The 25,101-nt window shown below is 46.2% G+C and overlaps 2 protein-coding genes across 2 annotated transcripts in view; one reads left to right on the plus strand and one right to left on the minus strand.

The window, feature by feature from the left end:
• The window catches only part of GNAZ (G protein subunit alpha z), a 68,736-nt gene extending 57,430 nt beyond the window's left edge, over positions 1–11,306 (minus strand). The window contains exon 1 of the mRNA XM_063144020.1: positions 11,060–11,306. The gene's annotated coding sequence lies outside the window, so the exon portion shown is untranslated. The remainder of the gene's footprint in view (positions 1–11,059) is intronic.
• Positions 1–25,101, plus strand: part of RSPH14 (radial spoke head 14 homolog) — a 98,855-nt gene that overhangs the window by 69,331 nt on the left and 4,423 nt on the right. The window lies entirely within an intron of this gene.

Raw genomic sequence — 25,101 nt, forward strand, 5'->3', positions numbered from 1 at the left:
TGATTTCTGTTTAAAAAAAACACAACTTGTTAGAGAGAGGACTGCATTTTTCACTTTGGCCCAGGGGGAAATGAAGCATACAACGTGTCTTGGTTTATTTGCCTAAATCAAGGAGAGTCTCAATCTCTGGGCATACTCCATTGCCAGCATTTCTGCTGGTATATCTGGGGGGTGTTCTGTGAGACCATTGGGCAAGAACTGCTCTGGGCTAGCATCTTCTACTCTTTCTGGAAAGCCTGTGAAACGTAAATCATTCCAGCAACTTCAGTTCTCCAGGTCATCTAACTTACTAATAAGCTCCTTATTTATATGCCTCACATGCTTCAATTCACTTGCAAGTCAACAGTCACATTAAACGCTGTGACAGATGTTTGCCCCATAGTCAGAGAGGTGAGTTGCTTTAATGGGGTTGAGCTGTGTGGTACGTTCTTCTTTGATTTCACCTCTAACTGCCTTTATATTCTGGATAATGTCGTCCAGCTTTTTGTCTAGTACCACTCTTGCAGGAGAGCCCTCCCTTGCAAGTATCTGAGGTAGCCATGTGGGCCCTGAGCTTGCTGAACAGAAGCAAAAGATAGTCCTTTACACACCTTCTCTTACAAGCATGTGCTCTTCAGGTAGCCAGTTCGTGAAGAATTAAGACTTCTTGCTTGTCATTTCAAATAGTACGTGGCCTACATGGAATGATCTATAGCCTGCCATGCACCTGAGCTACCGACACCCATGTTCCTTTGCTTAAAAATAGCATTAATATCCAGGCTGTGACGTGATGCCACCTGCCTCTCGAAGTAGGACAAAAAGTTGCATCCTCCTGGATTCAACAGATGAAAAACCTGGACAAAGCACCATTTGCAATAGAATTGTTTCTGCTTTGTGCTAGTGCATGCTCAGATCCCCTCACACATTATTGCTTAGTGTTATACCAGACGATATGCAACAAATGCAGTCACCATAATAAACTTTCTTCCTCGTGGGCTGTGTCAACCACAATTTTTGCAGCCTGCCACATGGTCTAGAAGGAGTAACAGTGAGGATAAGTAGAGTAATGTGGCTTGTGGGAATCAGATGTACTGAAAGAACATTTTAAAGCAATGATTTCTAGCAGCAATAACTACAAGTACTAAACTGCAATAACATTTCTCATTCATGTTCTCTGGCCTCAACTCCCTTTCCGGCTAAGAGAAAGTCATAGAGAGAAGGCATCATCCATTGAGACACCCTCTGCTACTCCAGGATCTTCCAAGCCACAGAACATGGCTTTGCCAGGCTTCTCAAATTCAGAGCACACCCACCTTCACCACTCTAGACCTTAGGAGCCAGAGGCTGCAGAATTGAGCAATGGCCCTTTAAGGAACACAGGCAGCTGCTTAGAGTAGTCAGTGTTAACAACAGGTCTGGACCAGCCAGCCTTCAGAAGGCGTCTGCATGTTGCTGAGACTACAGCTCTCCTTGGGTAAGTTCTAGCCAGCATCCACCACAGGAGCCTGATTGACCCTGCCCCTCCAGTAAGTGCCACTGTTCGAATAAGCTTGCTTGGGAAACCTTGAAAGGGCAACAGTGTGTGTCTTTCATTTTGGACAAGACAACGATGTCTTTTTCCCCACAGCTTTTGTTGATTCCATACAAGTGGGATGCCTCTTGTAACACTCATTGTGTTCTGCACCATCTCTCTTCCTCAATTTTGTCTTGAGCTCTCCATCACGCAGGATTAGTGATTAAATACCAAAGTGCATGATCACAAGACACTTTGCAGAGATTTGGTTTTAGACTAGCTTTCTGAGCAGCAGGAATGAGACTGCAAGCATCCATCCCTGTTGTTATTTAAAAGATCAGGGGTCCCTAAGTGATCTCTAACTGTATTACTGTATTCTTTCTCCATCTCAAATGATGGAAAGATTTTGCCAGGTTACTTTCCATGAACAAAGTGACTGCATGTAGCAGCAGGTTGTTGCAATGGTGGAATATCCCCCCTTCCCCACCCCCCACATAAAGCAGAAATAGAGTCTACATTTAAATAGGTAGTCCATGTAGAGTAGCAGGGCTGTGGCAACTTTCATAACTACACCAAAGCAATAAGAGCGGCCAATACAACAAAGTGCAACAGCTAGAAGTGAAGCAGTTACTACTCCGTGTAAATGGCACCCATCACCAAACACAATGGAAGCGAGGACCAGGTGAAATAAAGGAAAGCAACGATCATTTATCACATGAACCACGTGTGCTCATTTGAGACTGGCACAATCATAGGCCGGGGGGGGGGAGGGATCCCCCTCCAGCTTAAAGCCCTAAAGGTCAGCAGCCTGAGCTAGAAGGCTGAAGTGCCGGATGCAGAGCTTCGTTCACCAAGCCAAGGCTGCCTCAGATGTTCCGTCCCCTTTGGGATTGAAGACGGCCCTTGGCTGGAAAACACGGATGTGCGCACACCCATGCACAGTAGTGCCTGAGGCCTCGAAGCAGGCTAGATCTCAGCCTCTGCTCAGGCACTCCTGGGTTAAGCTCTGAAGAAACTGCATAGAAAAAATACCAGTGTAAATTAGCTTCTGGAAACCCTCCTCTTCTCTCTGTCCCCCACCCCATAATTCCTGTCTGAATCTACTGCCCACTATTTTGCCTATTGCAAGGCCGACGTCCTTCCTGCCTCGTGTAATCCTGAGACTGTGGGTTACCTGTGGGTCAGACAACTACGAATCCCAACCCAGGTCATGTGCAAGACATGCTCATTCTAAATGAATCAACGCAAGGCTCGCTGCACCAAGTTTTTTCTGGTGCAACTGCAAGCGTTCAATAATATATATTTAAAAGGGATCTGTTCTCTAGCAACTTTTCAGGATTCATGGCTTCTGCATAAACTTGTCAGCTAGTTAATATGTCTGTGAAAAGCAAATACAAAAAGACAAACTGAAACTAGGCAGGTCAGTTTTATCACATGAGTAGTTTGTAAGAAAAGTCAGGCTATTTTCTTATGCTGAATGACCCTTCTGTTAGCCTGGGTTCCCATGGACCTCTGCCACTGAGGGTCCCTCTTGCGTGACATTGCCAGAACACTGCTTCCTTACCCTGCCCTGGGGGAAGAGGAGTTGGAACTGTAGCTCCTCTCCACGCTAGCATTACCCTCCCAGAAGCTGGAACACAGAGACATGGGAAGAAGCCCTGCCATGGACACCTCCCACCTGACCTGGGACTTCCAATAATTACTTCTGCAGCAGCAGACTAGTAGTTCCTGTGCAGCGGCTGTGCACCCTGGTCCTCTACTCTGGCACACGGTGCTAAGAACAAAACAAAAACTTGTGTGGTTTTTATACAGCCCAGATTTGGGGGAGTGGGCTGGAGGGGGACATACATACAGTGGTGGCCAAAATTGTGGACACTTTTTGAAATTTTCATGTTTTGCAACTTTGCATGCTTATAGAAAATGTTCTGTTTCACGAAATTCAAATGTTCATATATCAATTGAAAGAGAATTTAATGCTGAATTCAATGCAAAAAACAGAATGCAAATTATCTGCTGCAGTACAAAAAAAAGTTATGCTTACTTTAGTCTAAAAACAAACACAGGTGTGATTTGAGTGAAGAAGCAGATTGGAATTGCAAACCCTACTGGCCAATCACAGTCCTTGTTCACATGGCAGTAGCTGCGATACATCATGTTTCAAGTTGGGGAAAGTTGGTTTTGCTGTTTGTTCTGTAACTGAAACGCAATTGGAGATGGTGTGAATATTTGAAGTATTTCTCAAATTAAAAGTGTACATACGTACATCATAAATGGAGCAATAGCACCATTTGATTGGACACTCAGGAAAAGAAGCAGGATTCTTGTATTATGTGAATCAGGTCTTTCAATCGATATATAAACATTTGAATTTTGTGAAACAGAACATTTTCTATAAGCATGCAAAGTTGCAAAATGTGAAAATTTCAAAAAGTGTCCACAATTTTGGCCACCACTGTAATTCAGGTTTTTCCCCTCCTATTGTGAAAAGAGAACAGGGACTTTGTCATGCATCAAAATTTTGTTTAAAACAAAATCAAGGTGCTTAGAGTTCTATCAGTATCCCATATTGAGGCTGAAATCCTAAACACTTACTGGAGTGTAATATCCATTGAAGTTAGGAGGGTTACTTCCATGTAAACATGCATAGGATTGGACTGCAAGATAATCCTTTTTGCATAACACATTTCAGGACTTTTCTTCACACATACGGATTGTGAGAAATATGATCTAGTAATATGTCCAGGGGGTACCTGAGTAATTCTACAGCACTTAGAACAAAGAAGGTGAGGCGAGGGCAAACTCTGTTAATAAGTTACAGGTATTTAGGGCCTTCTTTTCCACAAAGAAATGCTACTCTGGTTTGAAATACCTTCTCTCTGGAGAAGCTGGAATAGAACTGGACCATCTAATTAAGATTTGATTACATTGGTGTTCTTCAGTGTTTCCTTACGGGAAGAAAGTGAAGCAAAGAAGGGTTCACACCCACCTCCTATTAAGCAGCTATAAATGGAGTCGGACCAGGCTGGCTCAGTGGCAAGATCCAGAGCAGTGATCCACCGAAAGTGGCAGATTTGGGCCATTAAACTGTCAGTTCTTTAAAAAAAAATGAAAGTATGAGCAAGGGCATCATTTAGATTTCTTGCCTCAGCTACCAAGTTATCTTTGCTCAGCTCTTTTTAAGTTTTCAGAATCAGGGTAAGGTGATCACTGCTCTATATAATTCAAATCAGGCAATTGTCTCTTCTCCCAAAGTCTTTATATCCAAATTTAATTTATGAATGAACATTATATGATGTTTAGAGTGCCTCCTAAAAAATAGGCCACCCTTTACACCTCACTCCTAAGTACTTTTTCTGTACCGTAATATCACTGTATAGCCATCAACATCTGCAAACCCACCTGGGCCTTATAATTGCTTCCATGTCAATTTGATGGAGAATGCAGGAACTTACTCATGCTGCTGCTACTGCAGCAGGAGCAGGTGCGCCAAGCTGCATGTGCGCCCTTTTCGACGGCTGCATGAAGGGTGATATTTTGCCTTATCAAGTTGCCTCCTCTGGAAACCTCAGATAACCAGTTAAGCTGACTTTACATGCCTCTTGCACTGCCAGCCAGGAGAAGCAGCATGTAGCCATGCAAGAACTGGCTTTGTTACCTTTGGACCATCTAATTGATGAACTACTGATACTTGGAAGTGAGAGTGGGAAGGCACCAAATGCTTCTGTGGGGTGCAGGATGCAGAGCCCTATGCATGTCATGCCCCTGACCTAGAGGAATCCTCAGAGGAAGAGGAAGCAGAGCCTCCAGAAACCAAGGAGACACCACATCAAGTCCTGGCACCAGACCAGGAGGAGCCTGGGCCTTCGGGGGAGATGGCTCCAGGTCCTTCCCTGACAGGGGGAGGGGGCTCTGGAGCAGAGGCTGAGCAACCCCCTGACCCCCAGGAGCGCCGCCACCTCAAGCGACAATCCAGTAGGCCCCGGTTGCAAGAACGGTCTCCTTGGGAGAAAGCTACTCCTCGCATTTGTCTGAACTTACAGCTTGCCTGCTAGAACATCGGTCTGGGGTATTACTTGGCCTTGTGGTCAGCTGTAGAACTAAGAATGCTACAGCCAGCACGGGACACAGCAGAATTAATCACTTGCTCAACTACAGGCAGAAGATCTTTGGAAAGACGTTATCAGTGACTCAAAAGTATATTTAAGTTCAATTTTGTAGAGGCATTTTACCTGGTTAGTTTCAAGAGTAATTTGCTGGGACCCAAAGAGCTACCTGGGGCACACAGTAACATTTTTGACCCCCTTCCTCCCCACTGAACATCAGACTCCACCTTCAGCCCCTATCATCCACTGATTTGTCAAAATCTCCTCCGTTCTTTTTGGCTTTTAAAATTGGAAATGATGGCATGTTGCTTTCCTAAACCACTGTGTTCATCCAGTCAGTTTACAAAGATAAAAAAGGGCCAAAGAGCAGCACAGCTCTCTGCCAACAACACGGCTAATTGGAAGCCCCAATACTTTGGATTTCTGCAGGCCCTGCCCTGCAGAAGAGGCAGGCAAGAATGGCCAGGTTCCAGAACAAAGCCCCCCCACCCCCCCATGCATTTCATCAATGCCAGTGTCACTGCCTTCCTGCACACCCCTTATTTGCTCTTCTCTTGAGTCTCTGCTGGCATTTGCTTCCAGCATGCTATGCCCTTTTATCAGTGCTCAGGGCCAGGAACACCGGAGGGCAGTTTCCTTATCCGTTGCAAAGGGGAATGCCGAGGTGGGAGTGGAGTGCCACCAAGAAGGTGTTCCCAGCTTCCAGAATGAATGAACCACATGAGACGTGGACAGGTCAGCCTCAGAACTTGATCTGCAAAGCCTAAGGAAGGCACCTGATTATGGCACAGCGGCTCTACAGGAAGACTACAACTGTGTTGGATGTCAAGCCACACAGATATAGATGGTCATTATACAAATAATACTGTATAGAAGGAAAATGTTCTACAGCTCTTGATGAATCCCTTAGAAATTTAACTGGTCAAAGAATTGCTGTCTCCTTTTTCAATTTTTGCATAAAAGCAGAAAAATGAACAGATAATAAGTCAGAAGACTTTATAATACTCAACGAAAGAGGCTGCATAAAAATATGTGACATGAAGACTGGTTTTACAATTGTGTTGACTTCTGAAGCCACCCTGCATTTGAAATTGTACCTGGGCCCATTTTTCTTCATACCAATACGTGCGCGCACACGCGCACACACACACACACACACACACACACACACACACACAAGATCTTTTATTGTAAGAGATAAGAACATTAGAAGAGCCATTCTGGATCAGACCAAAAGCCTGCTAGTCCAGCATTCTGTCTGCGCAACAGCCAACTAGACGCCTATGGGAAGCCCCACAAGCTGGACGTTCATACATTTATTCTGCCCAAATCTCTCTGGGCAGTTATGAGAGCAAAAGCTTCCTGTTGCTCCTGTTTCTTGCAACTGGCATTCGTAGACTGGAGGGAATATATAGCCATCATGACTAGTAGCTATTGATAGCCTTATTCTCCACGAATTTGTCTAAAGCCATCTAAGTTGGTGGCCATCAGTATATCTTGTAGTAGTAAATTCCACCATTTAACTACGTACCGTACTGAATCTTTCACAAACCAGCTCCACTGTATGACCCTGGTTTCTAGTATTATGAGGAAGAAAAATATCTTCCTATACATTTTCACCACACCACTACATTTTCACCACACCACTAATTGTATACACCTTTATCATGTTTCCCCATTACTAGCCTTTTTTCTAAAATAAAAAAAATGGAAGCATTGTAATTTTTCTTCATAGGAGACTTGCTCCAGTCCCTTGATCATCTTGGTTGCCATTTTCTACACTGAGTCAGTTGTTCCCAGCCAACATCTATGGGCCTCAGAAAGCCATCACTCGCTTTATTTGACCATAGCTGTTCAAAGCTGTATTTTTTCCTATTCTCAAGCATATGTAGCTATGAAAAAGGTGGTTGGCAGCCATCAGCACAACCTCCTAGTTACCATGGAGAGGTCTAGGACAGCTGACTAAAACCCAAGCAAAGGTGAGAGAGATGAGTAAACACAAATTGCTCATGAATATACTGCCGAAACCACAGCCTGTTCAATTCAAGAATGGCTTGGGGACTTTTGGCTCAATATGGTATACAATACTTTAGATCCAAAAGTTTTATTTATGTTGAAGTGTCCCTAGTTGGTGACAATTATGAGAAAGTGAAATGCTGGGATTAAATGTTGTATCTTCATAAAGCCAGGAAGATGTTAGAGAGATAAAATATTGACCTTGCAGAAATCTGCTCAAGAGCATAGTCTTTTAGTAGCATAAGGCAGCACAAATTCAGTGGCTCCCAGCTTGGGCCTCCCCAACCCAAGGTAGGTTAAATGCTTGCTTTGGATTGGACATCCCTTCAGAGATTCTGCAGGAAGAAAAGGTTACCTTGGCAGAAACAACTAATCCAATCACAGTTACTGACATCTTCAGAGTCCAGAGTAGGGCATAGGGGTGGAGAAGAACAGAAACAATGTAAGCCTGATATATCGCCATTGGTTTCTGCTTTAGGATATGTGATAATACAAAAAAGATTGATCCCATACTAAGAAATTAGTGTAAAACATTGAGAAGGGAAGTATGCCGCCCTGTTATCAATACTTTCAAATATGGCATTTTCAGCTGAGAGCTGTTGGTAATTTGAAAAACATAACACAATGTGATGAATTGCTTGGGAAAAGGTCCAGGAAACAAAGGCAATGTTCACATTTATAAGATAACTACAAAATTACATCTGGTGATTCTTATGGGTAATAGATTAGGGAAGCAATAGATTAGAAAGGATATGGGGAAGATTCATGCCAACTAGACAGCGCTTATTGTACACACCCTTAAGTATAAACTCATCATAAGCCTGTGTGCCCCTGTTACATTTCTCCTGAAAGATTAAACCACTTTAAAACACATACTTTAAATTCCACAAATATACCAACTATGCAGATTTTTACTATGTGTGATGGAGTAGTTCTTTGTGGTGAAGTTAATTTGACCCAAGTGATAGAAATAATGGAAATAAAATCAAAATGTGAATCAAGAGGCTACTAAATTCTTAATACAAACCCTTTTGGTTGAAGTGAAAATTGTATAGGCTCCTCACTGGAAATGCCCAAGTGGGCATTTATTAAGCGCACTCTAGGCATGGCCTGCCTGTTTCTATGGAGCTAGAGGATAGCAACCCCTCTTTTGCTGGAATATTTACTATAATAACATAGGGTTGAAAGTTTCTTTTTACATTTCTACGATGATAGCATTTAATTTAAGTGACTTTGGATGCCACGCTCCACATAATTTAGCTCCTTAAATCAGTGGGAGTTAAGCAAGTTCAATATGTGTAGGACTATTTATTAATTTATTGCATTTCTATACCGCCCAATAGCCGAAGCTAGAACCCATTATCCCCTGTTAGCCTTGTTTTATAGCTTTACTTCATTGATTGATTGATTTGTTACATTTATATCCTGCCTTTCCTACAAGGAGCGGAAGTGAGCATACATGATCCTCCTCCTCCTCTCCTTTTTATCCTCACAACAGACCTGTGAGGTAAGTTAGGCTGAGAGTCAGTGACTTGCCCAAAGCTTCATGGTTTAGTGGGGCTAGAACCTGGGCCTCCCAAGTCCCAGTTCAACACTCAACACCACACTGGCCTTAGACACTTCTGGTTTATTCACAGGGACATAGGAAGTTGCCTTATAGTCAGAACCATTGGTGGATTTAGCCCGAGACCCAAACAAACCAGAATATTAAGCTCAAACCACTTAAATTAACTATTTCAGCTCGAACTAATGCATGTTTACTCAGAAGTGAGTCCCACTGTGTTCACAGGGGCTTGCTCCCAGATAAGTGTGCATGGGGCTGCAGATTTAGGCTGGGCTCTTATAACCACTTACCTGGGACTCAAGAGTAAACCCTTCTGAACTCAGTGGCACTGACTTCTGAGTAGAAATGTATAAGAATGTGCTGTTAGCCTCTTTGCTCATTAAACCCAACACTGTTTATTCTAAAAACCAAGGGAATGTCAAGAAACCTGAGTAAAGGTTATTCAATTGAGCGTGATAACAACAGACATTTCTCCACCTAGATTTCTGAATGATTCTTTGAGCCATAGAATGAGGGCCGTGAATGCTCCAAGAGCAAACCAACTCTCCTTTTTCTGGAGTATGTCTTGGAAGTTGAGGGCATGACATGGCCCTATGGTGGATTGCAGAGGGCATCTAGTGCACTGAACCACCCTAATTCTGTGGCTTCCTTAAAAAGAAAAAGTAACAATTAGTAGCGCATCATGATGATATTGTTTTAAGTGGATGTCAATCATTGCAGACTACACAAATAATGCTACACAAACGGTTCTTTTTCTTATGGTTTTAGTAAGAGAGTAGAATTTATCACTGACCCAGTAACCTTTCTGAAAAGTCATTCAGCATCGCTGTCCACTTCTATTTTTATAAAAACTGGTGACAAAACTCTCATGGTCTGGATCAAGTTTCCAGCCCCCCTAGTCAGTGAATGAATGAATGAATCTGACTTTCATTCACCCCGCTGGGGTGAACAAAATATTTTTTTGAGCCAAGGAGCTTCTTCCACATGGCAAAGCACATCATGGACAAAGATGCTTAATATGATTATGACAAAACGAGGTGGTATGATATTGTTCCATTGGTTAATTCCTTCACATTACTACCTTCTGGTGTAAGCTACATCACTGTTTATTCCATGGATCTAGATGGTGTAAACCGAGGAACTGGCTGGAATTGATGCTGGTATTTCCCACAGATCCCAACATTAAAAGTCATCGTCTCACCTTCCTCCCAGCACACTGAAATGAGGACAAAGTCTCATCCTCTGGTTCTGTCTAGAGATTATTTTTATCCTGGCCAATCAGTAGAAGCAAATATTCTATATGTATTCAAAAACAGCCATCACACACAACCACTTCAGACTTTGAAAGCCTTTCAATCAGTTATTTTTAGGCTTGGTTTTGTTTTTAAACCGGGGTAATATTCAAAGCCACATTCTACCACGAAAAGGTTAAATAATCAGTTTCACCACAGGAGCTCACCTCTATTCAGTGGAATGGTGGTGATCAGCCCCCAAATCTCATAGCCATAAAATACAAAAGGCAGGTGTTAGAATGCAATATTCTTAGTATGACATTTGCTAATTTTTGAAGAGCTTCTCTAAAATGATCTGGTGTGCAGTAGGCTTTTGTCAGCGCATATCTTGAGATGAAGCACATTCGTGCTCTGTTTGTCCACTTGCCCTTTCCAAATAACACCCCCACCCCATGCCTCTTGATGGCCACCCTTCCAGAGTGTCCTCCATCCAAGAGCAGAGCTCAATCCTTTCTGCCCAACCTAGTCAGGGGAGAGAGAGAGAGAGAGAGAGCCATGTTGAAAGCATGAAGCATTCTGCTACAGAGTCAGAAGCCCCTCCAGCTGCAAGCACCTAACAGAGAGAGGAAGGCAGAAGCCACAGCACACCTACCTCAAAGGGAAGGGGGATTCTAGCCACAAGCTGGGATTCCAGACATCGCGTCCCTAAGAGCAGTTAAGAATCTTCTCCAAGAAGGACAAATGACATGCTAGTTTTTACATCCTTTGTGATCAGCAACATCTGTAGGGGTGGGCCTGGTCTGCCGCTTCTTCTCTTTGCAGTAAAATTGATTCAGACAGTCGCCCTAAGGGTGTGACCCACCACGGTGTGAATTACCGACCGGCTCGGAGAGCAGATTGCAGAGATGCGTGTCACTAAAGCAGAAGAGAAAGCACTGATTTGGGGCGGGGGTGGTCAAGAGCACAACTACATGCCACGAAGTAATTAGGTTGGGTCAATAGCGGTCTCGTGCGCGCACACACTGCAAGAGCCTGCGTTAAACAGCGGCGGCGGCAGAAGGCGAGAGAGGCGGCGGGTGCCTTTCACGGCCGGCCGAGAGAGCGCGATGCCTCCCGGAGGAGCCCTGGCGAGCGAGCGAGCACATCCCCCGCCCGCCCGCGCGCGGCCTACATCGCGGGGAGAACTTGAGCACTGGGAAAGGCAGATGGGAGCTGTCCACAGGTGCAGCTCGGTGGACCCTGCGGCCCGGTCCTCCCCATGTATGCATGCATGCATGCGGGCGGGCGGCGGGAGAGGCAGTCCGCCCCCGGTCGTCACCGCGCGGCCCCCGAGATGGATGGAAATCCGGTGCCTTCCCGCCTGGCACGACGGCGCCGCCGCCGCCGCCGCCCCTCCCCGCGTCGACGCTCGCGGTCCTGTCCACGGAGGGGCCCCTTTCCCTGGAGCTGAGCTGGACGGACCTTCCGAAGATGCAGCGCCGGGGCTGCGGCTGCTCCATTCATTCAGCGCGCGCTCCGAGGCCGGTCTCCCTCGAGAAGGTCATCTCCTCGGGCTCCGCGCCTCGCCCGCCCGCCCCAGATGCAGCGCGCAGCCTGCCGCCGCCGCCGCCTCGCGCTGACCTAGTTCCCCGCCCGGAAAGCAGCGGCACTTACCTCCTCACAGGCGGCGGGGCGCGCAGCCGCCGCCGCCGGGCTTCACCAGCGCAAAGGCTCCCCTCGGGACGGCCGGACGGCTGGCTGTCTGGCTGCCTGCCCGCTGCAGCCAAGAGCGGGCGCAGCGCCGACGCGCCAGGCTGCGCCCCCGCCGGCCCCCGAGGCGCGAGAGGCACGGCGGCGTCCGGAACGGCTGGTCAAGCCCGAGGGAGGAGGAGGAGGGCGAGGGCGGCGGCGGCGGCGGCGGCGGCGGCGCAGCCAGATTCCTGCTCGCTGCCTGCAGCCGCCCGGTCGCCAAGCAGACCACGCTCCGGAGCCTCGGGTGGAGGAGGGGCTGGCGCGCCGCAGAGGCTCCGCGCTCGGCGATTGGCCCGGCGACGCCCGGATTGGCGCTTGCGCTCGCCAATGGCAGGGCGCGCCCGGGAAGAGGGGCAAGGCCGCGCGCGCCGGAGCCCCGCTCGTCTCGCGGGTCCCACCGGCATGGGCGCTGGGCAGCTGCCACGTGGTGGGGGTGGCGGGGTGCGGCGAGCGCCTCGTGCAAGGGGCGGCTGCCCGGGCGACCGCCCGGCTTCTCCCTCCCTGCGGTCCTTGGAGCTGCGCAGTCCGGGTCAGGCTTCGACCCAGCCGGAGGCTGCTTCGGACGCTACACGTTTTCCACCCGGAGGAGAGCAGTTTGGGCCTGCCAGCAGCATCCAAAAGCCTCCCAAATGTGTTGGACTACAACTCCCGGCTTCCCCCAGTCAGCTTGCGCGATGCGGGGAGTTGCAGCCCGACTGGTCAGGGGAGGCGGCCATAAAGCAATCCCTGACCCGACCCGCGGGGGAGGCAGCCACCCCCCCACACACACACGTGCTTTATTGCGTGCGCTGAAAAGACGCGGCTGACCCTGCCGGCTCGATCGGGGGCGGGGGCGTTCATTGAGTTCCTTGCATGGAGCAGGCCTGGGCTGGCCGCCCAAACGGAGCCCTTGCAATGCTGTGGAGGTTGGTGGGCACGTACGAATCGCCTCGCCGGACCTGGCCCAAGCGCCATCTCATCCAGCACCCTGTTTCCACCTGGGATCAGCAGAACCCCACCGCCCCTTTCTTGTCTGCAGCATCTGGCAGTGAAGGGGTGAACGGCCTCTTTAAAACTGATGTTCCATTTAGACTTCATAGCTAACAGACATTGATGGACCTACCCTCTTTGAATGCAATAAATTATAAAAGAATGGACGTACACGGAATTCCACAAACAGATTATGTGCTGTATTTCTGCATTTTGTTTGCCCCTTACCCACTTTTAGTCAATTCAATACTTTTCCTCCCAAGTGTTGAGAATGTATGTAGGGTTTTTCCCATTTTATCCCTACAACAATCCTGCAAGGTAGGTTAGACTAAGTAAGTGATTGGCCCAAGGGCCCCCGGCCTAGAGTTTCATGCCTGAACGAGGATTTGGACCCAAGTCTTCACAGTTCAAGTTAAACTACACAACAGTCTCTGTGTCAATGCATTTCCTGGAGTTCTCGTGCTTTGTGAAAGGGAGAAAAAATCCTCTTCCCACATGATGAGGGGGACCTGGCTTGGCAGCAGTGCATGTGAAAAGGGCCTTGGTGGATATGAGCCAGCAGTGCAACGTGGCAGCTAAGAAAACGAATGTGATCTTGAGCAGCATTAACAGAACCAGAGTGTCCAGATCGCAGGAAGTAATAGTTCTGCTCTGTCCAGCATGTGGAGCATGGTGTTCAGTTCTGAGTGCCACATTTTAAGAAGGGCGCTGGCAAAGGAGGCCACAGCCACAGAAGAGCGACCAGGAAGGCGAGAGGTCTGGAAACCAAGTCCCGTGAGGAGCGGTTGAAAGAATACGCTTAGCCTGCAGAAGAGGCGATTCAGAGGAGACATGAGAGCCGCCTCCAAACATCTGAACGGCTGTCATGCAGAAGATGGAGCAGGCCAGTCCCCTCTGGCTCCCAAGGGCAGGGCTGGGACCAGTGGGTGGCAATGGCGGGGAAGCCACGCGTGGTTAGATGTTAGGAGGAACCTTCTGGCTGTACGAGCTGCCTGACGGGAACTGGGTGCCCTGCGCAGCGGTGGGCTCTCCTTTGCGGAAGGTGTTAAGCAGAGGCTGGGTGGCCATCTGGTCAAGGATGTGCTTTAGATCCGGGGTGCCCACGTGGTGCCTGCAGACCCCTCTCTAGGCTCCCACAGGCTCCTGCTCCTCCAGAGTTTGGGGTTTTTTTGTTTTTTACTTTGTAAAAGAAACATGGGGGTGGGGGCAGGTGTGCTGCAAAGCAAAGGCCGTCTTTATTTTCAAGAATGTCTTTCCACACAGTCCTCAGAGATACTCTTAGACAATAAAGCTGCCGCCCATCTCTTTGTTTTGAAGTGTGTCCTTGGATTGCCACCCAGGAAAAAGGGCAAGATAAGCTGGCAGGGAGCATCCTGGGAGTGTAGAGTAGAAGAGTTTTGCCTGTACCTGTGTGGGTGGGTGATTTGTCTCTTCAGGGTGTTTGTATGTGTTTATTAACTTCATTTGCTTGCCTGTCTTGGTGTAGTGTGAGCTTTAGTTGGGTGTGTGTGTGTGGGGTTGCTTTACCAGGTCAGGATTGGTGAGGTTTCAGGGTGGGGTGGGGTGGGGAGGCTGGGTTGGCAGGGCTCTGTGGGGGTGGGGAGTGGGGGAGCCTTGCCTGAATGCATTTCTCTGAGCATCATCTGCTTTCTGTGAAATGTGCTTTCTGGGGCAAATATTCTGGAGTTGGCATTTTGAGCTCAGGCTGAACATCTGCCTTGTGCTCAGCTTCTTGGCCAAATTGCTTCTGTGAAATGGGTGCTGGAGCAGAAAACTAGATTCAAAAGGCTAGTTTTTTGTTTCGGAGCTCAGCGTCCACTTCTGCCTTGTACTTAGTTCTTGGGTACCTTACTTTTCTTTTAGCCTCAGTAGTTTGCCTTCTGGGAAATTAGTGCTTTGTGACTGGCCACACCCATCACATTAGCCATTTTGTGAATAGTAAGTTCCTCATGGCAACCCTGCTCTGAGAGCAGCCATGGCACACTCTCAACGTTCCAGATGTGTCCGTTGGCCCCAAGGGATTAGGGCCCTCTGCTTTGGATGCAATGCTGCATTGCAGATCCTACATTGAACTCGATGACCTCCAAGATCACTTCCAGTTCTGTCATTCATCATTTTAATTATGGTTTTAGTAAAGTATATTTCATTTTAACAATGTTGCAAAAAAAAGAAGACAATAACAACAGATAGGTTACGAGGTTGGAAAAATACAAAGGTTATAACTTCAATAAGCTTAAGAATGTATGACTACAGTACCTTTTCATAAAATATCAGTTGACATAATAGTAAGATCAGCCCAGAAAGATTTATGTTGCACAGAAAGTAGAGGAAATTCCATTTACAAAAGAAACAAATGAGTGCAGTTTTGCATGAAAGGTGTCAGGTTTGGTCAAGTTTCTGGATAGGTGTGTCTGGTGAGTCAGTTTTTCCAACAATGCAATGCTGTCCCAGATGCCACAAGCCTAAATAAGCCCATCCTTTTTCATTGCCAAGCAATTGCATTATTTGCAGCAGATTATTATTATTATTATTATTATTTATATAGCACCATCAATGTACATGGTGCTGTACAGAGTAAAACAGTAAATAGCAAGACCCTGCCGCAAAGGCTTACAATCTATGAGTGAGACTCTTATAGACCAGATCTTATGTACCACTTTTCAGTAAAAAGTTTACAAAACAATTTACGTAGTAAAAGGTGACATACCAGCATATTTCAATCATGTGTAATGTTTAGCAGTGATGCTTCAATAAAGCCACTTTCCACCTCAGCAGGGGCAGGTTCTCACATGCAGATCCTCCACTCTCAAAGCATGGAACAGCCTCCTTACGCCTGATTCCGGCTGTCTTGCAGAGCAAGCCCTCCCAGGACCCACCCACCCCAGACCCAATTTGAGAACAGATTAGATCAGGCCCAGGCTAGGAGGGCTGCTGCTGCCACATGCCCCTATTGACTGATTATTTACGTTTAGTTACCAAGCAACCCGCTCCTCTAGGGCACATACAATATTATCACAAAGTGCAACGTCAGTATAGAGAATAAAAACACATGCAGTCAGGAACATCAGAAGCTACCTTAGACGGAGCAGACCCTGGGCCCTAGGTGGACAAGAACCCAGAACCTGGCTCCTTGGCGAGGCTGACTGGCAGCAGGGGCTCCCAAGGCCTTTTGGGCAGGGAGTTGTTCTTGGCCCTACCTGGGGCATGTCTACACCAGCCCTATATCCTGGGATTGTCCCTGGATCATTCCTGTGCATCCAAGTGCCACACAGAGGATCCCAGGAGAAGGCGGAGATGATCCCTTCATTTTCCTGGGATAAACTTTAGGTGTAGGAAGGGCCCTGGATAAGTTGGGGATGGACCCGGGGTTGGGGGTTGGGGGTCCTTCTGCCTGCAGAGCGGTCACTCTGTCTTCCCTCAGGCAGTGGACTTGATGGCGGTTGGGATTCTCACTGGAGGTTGCTTGATGGTGTGACTTCCTACCTCACCAGTGGTCTCAGTAAAGAGCAGCCCTCCCTGGAAGCCCTCCCCTCTCCCCCACCTTCAGATCAGATCTCAGAGCAGAGCACGTAAGCCTGCCCAGAGCAGGGCTGCTGCTGCTGCTGCTGCTGCTGCTGCTGCCGCCACCATAGGGCTCTTCCCAAGGGCAAAAACAAGTCTGCCATACCTGACAGGAGGTGTCTGGTCTTCTGCAGCCCCACCGCTATGACAGCGAAGGGGTGGGGTTTAACATTGGGGTGGGGTTTAACATTGGTGAAATGCCAGCGATGCCTGAATATTGTGTTGGATGGAAAAGTCTTGCTTGGCAGACCAGCGGTACCCAGGACATCCACTGTTGGCTTCCCAATCTGCTTGCAAGCCATCCTGTTTGTACAGGACCGGCTCTCTCTGATAGAGTAACTAGGATATTGTAGGTTCTAGAAACTAGTCCTTTAGATTCATGTGAATTTTGCCATATCCACTTTTCAGTTTCAGGAAGACAGCTGGTGGCCTGCTGTAAACCTCTAGGATGTGTACCAAAGTGTCTAATTTGACTTCACAAATGCAAACAGGTGGACTTTCACACTGGTGGACTAAGGGGGTTTAAGGGGGGATTTTAAAAATTCCTAAAAAATCAAGGGATGATCTGATCTGATTCAAACTTGGCATGCTGAAAGCTCTACTTAAGAGCTCTCAAGGTCCAAAGTTTCATCTCTTTATCTTTAAAAATGAGGGAGCTGCAGGCAAGGAGGCTGCATTTTCCACATTTCTTTTAAGGTGAAACTGTACCCCTGGTCATGCCTACTCAGGAGTAAGAACATAGAGTTAAATGGGACCTCTCTCCCTCCCCTTCACATTTGAGCAGAGAACTGCCCCGCCTTCCTTTCTTGTTAGCAAGTCCGCCCTTTGACACACACACACACACCCAAAGAATGGGATGGTTGGATAGAACGCAACAACAGCAATACATGGGAGGGTGGAGCGCATTTATTTCACATGGAGGGGGAAAAACAGACTTCCTCCACTCCAAAGAGAAATGAAACAGGGAGGGGAAGAGGTGAGATGAGCGCAGGGCAGGGAGGACATCATGTGAGTACTGGGCTGCAAAACCGCATACCAGGCATGGAGAGTGTGCGATAAACGGAGCTCTGAGCGTGTGAAAGTGAGAGACTGAGCTTTCCTTTGCTAGGATAGAGGAACAGTATGTCGCTTTGCTTTCTGGGATGCTCTTTTTTAAATTAATGTAAAAATAAAAATAAACTGGAAGGTGGGTGAATGGGAGAAACTGTGTATGTGTGTGGTGATGCCACCAAACTCTTTGCAATGTATTTGATTCCACACACACACACACACACATTTTTCCCTTTTCTTTTTATTTCTCAATTTCCTCTCCTCGTTTGCATTTTCTGTGCAGTGGGGAGGGGGGTTTGCTACTGGATCTTTAGTGTCCTTTGGAGCTCCCTAGTTTGCAGTCTGATGTTAAATTTAATTTGCTTTGCATGGCCCCGTTTCCCCCTTCTGTGCAAAGGCATGCAAGTGAAGCAGGGCATTGTGGGCTCAAAGGAAGGCTACTGGTGTTGCTTTGTGGAAGTCAGACATCCCGCCTCCTCAGCCCTCTTCCTTGCATTCCTGCGGCTAAAGCTAACTTGCTTGCCTCCCACTCCACTTTCCTATGCAATGTGCTGCTGCTGCTGTACCAGACAAATGTAAGTGCAAAGGAGTGGTTCAATGTGTTGTTGGAATTAAATTAAACCCAAATTCTCCCCATCAAGTGGCTTTCCTGTTTACCTCAACTCATCTTTGTGTGAAATGGGTTTCACCTGAGGATTCACCACACCAAGCTTTTTATCCTGCAACTTTACTAGGGCTTCTGCTTTCATATTCTCTGCGGGATTGAGACTGCCCCTTTTCACACATTTCCACTCCCCCCTCCCCCGGAGTTCCTTTTTCTGCAACCTCTATATGCTTCATTATCCAACCACTAGATGGCACTGTGTTATAGCACCACTTCCTCCTTTCACAGAAAAAATCAGCTCATAATAGTTAAATAGCTGATTATGTGTACTCTTAAAAAATGGGGAAAAGGTCAGAAAACACAGGAGAAGCCCAATACCTTGATGACGTCCTGTAAAGGACCTGCAAACTTGATTGCAACATAAAAGCCCTGTGTGTGATCATGTGCATGTTTACTGCCTGACTTCCTACATTGGCCTATGTCGTCCTCCTCCTCAGCTCAGAGGGCATTTCTACAGGAGGCATTTATCATACATTCATGCACTCATCATTCCCTTTCACAGTTGTTTATGGGTTCTTTAGATGATGTCATGACCCTCCACTTTCGCTTCTGTGTCTAAGGAGCACTTTCAGAGAGGGTTTTTAGAGCAGAGAAAATTGTGAAAGCCAAAGAAACTGCTTTTTCACTTGTGTATGTGTGTGCTATTCTGCTGTACTACAGTGCCACCTAAAGGTTACGTAGTGGAAAAGCAGGAAAGGCAATACTCCTGTGTAATGCCCGGATCTGAATTCTGAAAAGAAACTTAAAGCAGATAAGCTTTGTGAAGAAAAGCTCATAATGCATATTGTCACTACCATTCCTCGTTGCCATGCCCATTTCTCCCTCTAACATCAGGCCCTCTGTCCTTTTCACTTTGCCCTCTGAAGTGCCAAAGCAGCAAAAGACATGACACTCCTTCCCCTGTGCCATTGCAGCCAAAGTGGCATTTCCGGGGTGGGGGGCACACACACACGGCAGTTCCCAAGGGTTACCTGACAGAAAGGTCAGGCTATCCAATAGCGATATCTGGAGGAAATGGCCATGGACAGAGAGCCCTGTAAAACACAGCACCCAGTGCAATGCTTCCTACTAGAGGTGGTCAATATGTGGGAGATGCTATTTCTGAGTACCGCTGAGACAGTTTCTATGGTAACTGTTGCTTTTATAGAGCAGCAGATAAACCCCACTATCCTTCTTAGTGTGCTAGTTTATCGACATGTTGCACATCCACTCATGTGAAAGATGGGTTTTGCTTTTGTTCTGTGGCTGCAATAGACAGCATAAGAACTGAGGCCTGGAGGGCATGTGGTGTAAGGGGGAAATATTATTGTGAAGGACTTCCTCGATTGCCTTTTCACAATGGACCACTAGTCCACATCCATACATGCATTCAGACACATTTGCACAGAACAGGCATTTCGTACCAGTAAGCGACATTCCCACTCTTTGGGATTTGACTGAAACAGCTGCAGGGCTCCACTGTTTCCTTCTGTGCTCCATGTCCAGCATTCACAGCTGCAGTGGCTGAAAGAGCAGATCAGGATGTGCTAGAAGCGCTTCCACTGGGCCATGTAGTGAAATTAGGCTGCTCCAGGCCCATATATGGATAATGGCGTGCTGATCCATATATCCACACACGACTGCTGCTTTCCTGCTGGCCAGTCAGAGCTCTGGAAGCAGCAGGTGCTGAGCCTCCTGCAATTCCAGTACTATCAGAAAGTATCAGCTTCCTGAAGCTACGGAGTCTGCTGTTCCTCTCAGTTAGGAAAACCTCCAGCCAGCAACCACGATCCATGTGCGTAGGCTGTTCACACATGACATAGCCGGAAACTCATTCATCAGAACAGGGCTTGCACAGGACATCCTGCAGGATTGTGCCAGCCTTTCACTTGATGTGAGTTTTCTGCCCCAAAATTGCAAAATGCAATCCAGACTCTTCTAGGCATGTAGACATCTATGGTGCTAAAGCACAGTTACTAACTGCTTCAATGCCAAACTAGGCATGATGCAAGAGATCTGCAGCCACCTCACTCACTTGCTTTGAAGATCAGGGAAGTGACACTGGGGAGCAGAGGGTTAAGCCTTTTGTCAGTCTGGGGGGTGAGGAACAAATTGGTACCAAATGAGTACCTCTTCCTTTTCCCCTGCAGAGTTAATAGCTACCTCATTCAAAGAAGCGGAATGAATTCTTTGCATCAGTGTTCACTGCAGAAGATACAGGACAAGGACAGATGTCTGTGCCTGAACTGATGTTTTCAGGAAGGGAGTCTGAGGAACTGAAGCAAATAATGGTGACAAAAGATGAAGTTCTCAACCTTATTGACAAATTGAAAGCAAATAAATCACCAGGCCTGGACGGCATCCATCCCAGAGTTCTCAGAGAACCCAAATGTGAAATTGCTGATCATCTAATAAAAATATGCATCATGTCCCTAAGCACAGCCTCTGTACCAGAGGACTGGAAGATGGCCAATGTAACACCAATTTTTAAAATGGGATCCAGGGGGGATCCAGGAAATTACAGGCTGGTTAGTTTGACATCTGTTCAAGGTAAACTGGTTGAAAGCATTATTAAAGACAAAATTAGTAAACATAGAAGGGCAGGTCCTGCTGAAGAAGAATCAACACGGCTTCTGCAAAGGCCAGTCCTGTCTCACTAATCTTCTAGAATTCTTTAAGAGTGTCAACAAGCATGTAGACAAGGGTGATCTATTGGATGTTGTAGGGATAATTGGTTCATTCTCCTGATGGAGGGAAGTTTTTTAGGATGTTTTTAACAATGTATATTATGTTTTAATTCAGTTTTATGTATTTTATCGCTTATTGTTGTTCCCCGCCTCAATCAGAATGGAGAGGTGGGTAAGGAATAATAATTATTATTATTATTATTATTATTATTATTATTATTATTATTATTAAATAGTGGGGTCCCACAGGGATCGGGATTGGGACCAATTCTTTTCAACTTGTTCATAAATGATCTAGAATTAGGAGTGAGCAGTGAAATGGCCAAGTTTGCCGATGACACCAAATTATATAAGGCTGTTAAAACACAAAGGGATTGTGAAGAGCTCCAAAGGGATCCCTCCAAGCTGGGAAAGTGGGCGTCCAAAGGCAGATGCAGTTCAATGTAAGCAAGCGTAAGGTGATGCATGTTGGGGCAAAAAAACCCAACTTCAGGTATATCCTGATGGGATCTGAGCTGGCGGGGACCGAACAAGAAAGAGATCTTGGGGTCATGGTGGACAGCTCGATGAAAATGTCCACCTAATGTGCAGCTGCTGTAAGGAAGGCAAACTTCATGTTAGGCATTATAAGAAAAGGAACTGAGAATAAAACTGCCACTATCATACTGCCTTTATACAATTAGAATATTGTGTACAGTTCTGGTCACCACACCTAAAAAAAGGTATTGTAGAGCTGGAAAAAGTGCAGAAAGGGGCAACTAAAACGATGAAGGGGCTGGAGCATCTCCCCTATGAGGGAAGGTTACATCAACTGGGGCTGTTTAGCTTGGAGAAGAAAAGGCTAAGTGGAGGCATGATGGAGGTGTACAAAATTATGCCTGGTGTGGAGAATGTGGGAAGACACGTTTTAAAAACAGCTTCCTACCTGTTTTTACTCCAAACATCAGAGAATTGAAATAAGGGAAATATCAGAGAAGCTAAGTAATACAACATCGGAGAAATGAAGTAATGCAGCAAAAAGGAAGCACATGATCAGCTCTCAATAGGAATGGGCCAGGAAAAGGAGTGGATGGGTGGGGGACAGCAGTCCCACCCTTGACCACGTCACAGCCAAGTCACAGAGGCACACCGAGGCTTTAATCCGGAGGAATGGGGGCGCATGGCAGCAGAGGAAGTGCCTGGGAGCCCCTTTAAATAGAAAGATCAGACTTAAACGACTCTCCGATGCTGCAGCTTTTCAAAGCAGGAGTGGCTGGCATGTGCCATAAATGACCTCACAACTCACCCAAGCCACAGGGAATCCATCAAGGCAGCCCGTTGTCTCCTGTAGATCTACATGACAGACTTGGTTAACCATTCCCAAGATTCTTTGGTGATCCATGATAATTAAACTTATCTACAATGTTGAAAAGCCCTTTGTGTTTTAGTTTGAAGAAGGAAAAATGTTACTCATACCAAGAGACAGCTAAGTAAACATGTCCCCCACCCTCCCAGAATCCAGGTACATTTTGTTGGCAATATACATTCTCAAAAAATCCAAAAGAAGTTGCAAATTCCATCTCCCTGACCCAAAAAAAAATACTAAAAGAAGACATTTACTGTGCATTCTAGTGATATCTATATACCATATCCTGATCTTTTTTCTCTGACACAAACATTAAGAAAGTAAAAACCCACTGAAAACCCACATTCCTCCTAATTTTCAGCTTGTTGTCACAAGCTTTACAACAACCTTCTTTCATTCATTTTCTGACCATCTCTCTCTTTTTAAAAATCAATTTTAGTTCTGGGGGAGGATCTACACTAGAGCCCCACTCGTATGTGAGGCGCCGCCTATGCCAAGATTTTTTCAGCACACAATTGTTGCTCTGGGGGGCACAAGCTAATGGACACAGCGCAGCATCCACTGTGTTCATAACGCGATGATTGAGGGTCATGAACAAATGCATCCTGTTCTAGTTGCGGTATAAATAGGACTTTGAAAGATCACATGTGCCCTGTCATTTGTGTTAGTAATGTCAGCACATGATAGTGCTGGAATTGTGGGGGGATGGCAGGGCACGCTGGCATTTTGGTCTCCCCCCCCCCCCTCTCGTTGCTGATGTTGTGGTTGTTGAGTCATAGTCAAATAGCCGCAAACAACTACAACATACACACAGAGGAGGAAGGAAAAGACATGGGTGGGGGCTATGGTGCGGTTTTTGGTGTTTGATTATTTTTCCTGAACAAAAATCCAATAAAAATCAGTGTGAGGAAAGAGCAGGGAATGAAAAGAGGAGGAGGAGGAGGTCACGAGGGAGGGGGAGGAGGAGGTGGTTGGGGGAAATGCTGCAAAACGGATTCTTCAGCTTTAAAGCCACTCCTAGCAGTAAGAGTTACAATACCGCTTAGCTCGAACACACATATCTTTGTAGTGGATGGCAACTGCCAGCACTGGAAAACAACGTCATAAGATTTTGGAAACAACCAAATATTGAGAGAGAAATAGTGTCAGCAGAATACGTTTAGGCCAGGTGTTGTGCATAGCCCAGATATTACAGTACCAGGATAATACACTAATGTAGATTGGCCCTAGGTTACTTATACATAGAAAGGCCTGCGTATCTCTTGTTTAGCATGTGAAGGCAAGGCATTTTAAAAATATTTTCTTTAGGTGGAATTTAATTTTTTAAAGTTTTTCTCTGTAAAACAATTTGACATATTATGTGAATATTATTTATCTAAATGCCTTCATTTTCAAGCCAGAATGGACTCTCGTGAACTTGAAACTGGGGCATTCACACCAGCGCCTCCGTGGTCTAATCTCCCCATTTCTGCTTTGTTGATTGTGCTCTTGCCGCCTCCTCTGGATGCCTCCTGCAATCCTAACCCAACTTGCCCTTGACAAGCTCCCTATAGACCCACTGCAAGCATCCTCCTTAAACCAGCGCTCCATCCCACTGGCCCACACTCCCGTGCGCTAGCTTGGATAAACCACACAAAAAGGCTCCACAATTATAAGCTTCACAATTCTGGCGCCAAGTGAAAACACGGCTTTTTAACAAAATTTCCACTAAGTTGGCACATTGTTTTAACTGTTATAATAGTTTTACTGCTTTTAAATTATATATTGTTTTAACTTGGTTTATGGTTTAATTTGCTTTTAGCTGTGTATATTTACTGTTTTATACTGTATGCTTTTATCTGTACGCCGCCCTGAGATCTTATTGATATAGAGCGGGATATAAATGTTTTAAATAAATAAATAAATAAATAAATTCTATTGTTTAAAAAGTAACACCTGTTGAGCTAATAACCTGAACCTTGACACTCACGATTTACCTAATGAGGCCTACAATTGTGCAAAATTTCAAACTGATCTGATAAAGATTAATGCAGGTAACTAGTGCTGAAAACTGACACATTTATACATTTTATTCAGATTTGTGGCATGGCATTCAAACTATGGTGAAAACCTCTGAATTACTTAATCCAGGCTTGTCAAAGAGACATGATTTTGCTTCTTTGGTGGAGTTCTGAGCAGCCGTTCAAAACTTATTAAGGTTTCCATGCCCTATTAAAGCCCTAGAGCAGCAACTGCTAGCAAAGTTATATGACGCATGCTCAGTTTCATTCCAAAGCTAGAATGCTGCCAGTATTCCAGTGTTTTCAGAGGAGTTCTATGCTGTGGAGGAAATCTTCCATATGCCTATTCCTTTAGTTATGGAAAGTGACTTCACAAGGTGATGCTACATAGACCAGACTTCTAGTGTGGAGGTAAGGAGACTTTAAGCCTTTGCTGCCCCCAGTTGCTGGGGAACATGGGTGGGAGGGTGCTGCTGCACCATGTCCTGCTTGTTCTTCCGTGGCCAATGGCTGGTTGGCCACAGTGTGAACAGAGTGCTGGACTAGATGGACCCTTGGTCTGATCCAGCAGTCCCCCAGTTCTTCCCACTGGGGTCCAATCTGGAACTGAGCCTTAATGTGCTGCTAGAGGAATTCTAGCACGGTGGCTTCCGAGCAACAGAAAAAGAATCCCAACAAAGAATATTAACAGATGAGAGCTCACCAGGA

Source organism: Elgaria multicarinata, chromosome 18 (genome assembly GCF_023053635.1).
Source record: "Elgaria multicarinata webbii isolate HBS135686 ecotype San Diego chromosome 18, rElgMul1.1.pri, whole genome shotgun sequence".
NCBI classification, from domain to species: domain Eukaryota; kingdom Metazoa; phylum Chordata; class Lepidosauria; order Squamata; family Anguidae; genus Elgaria; species Elgaria multicarinata.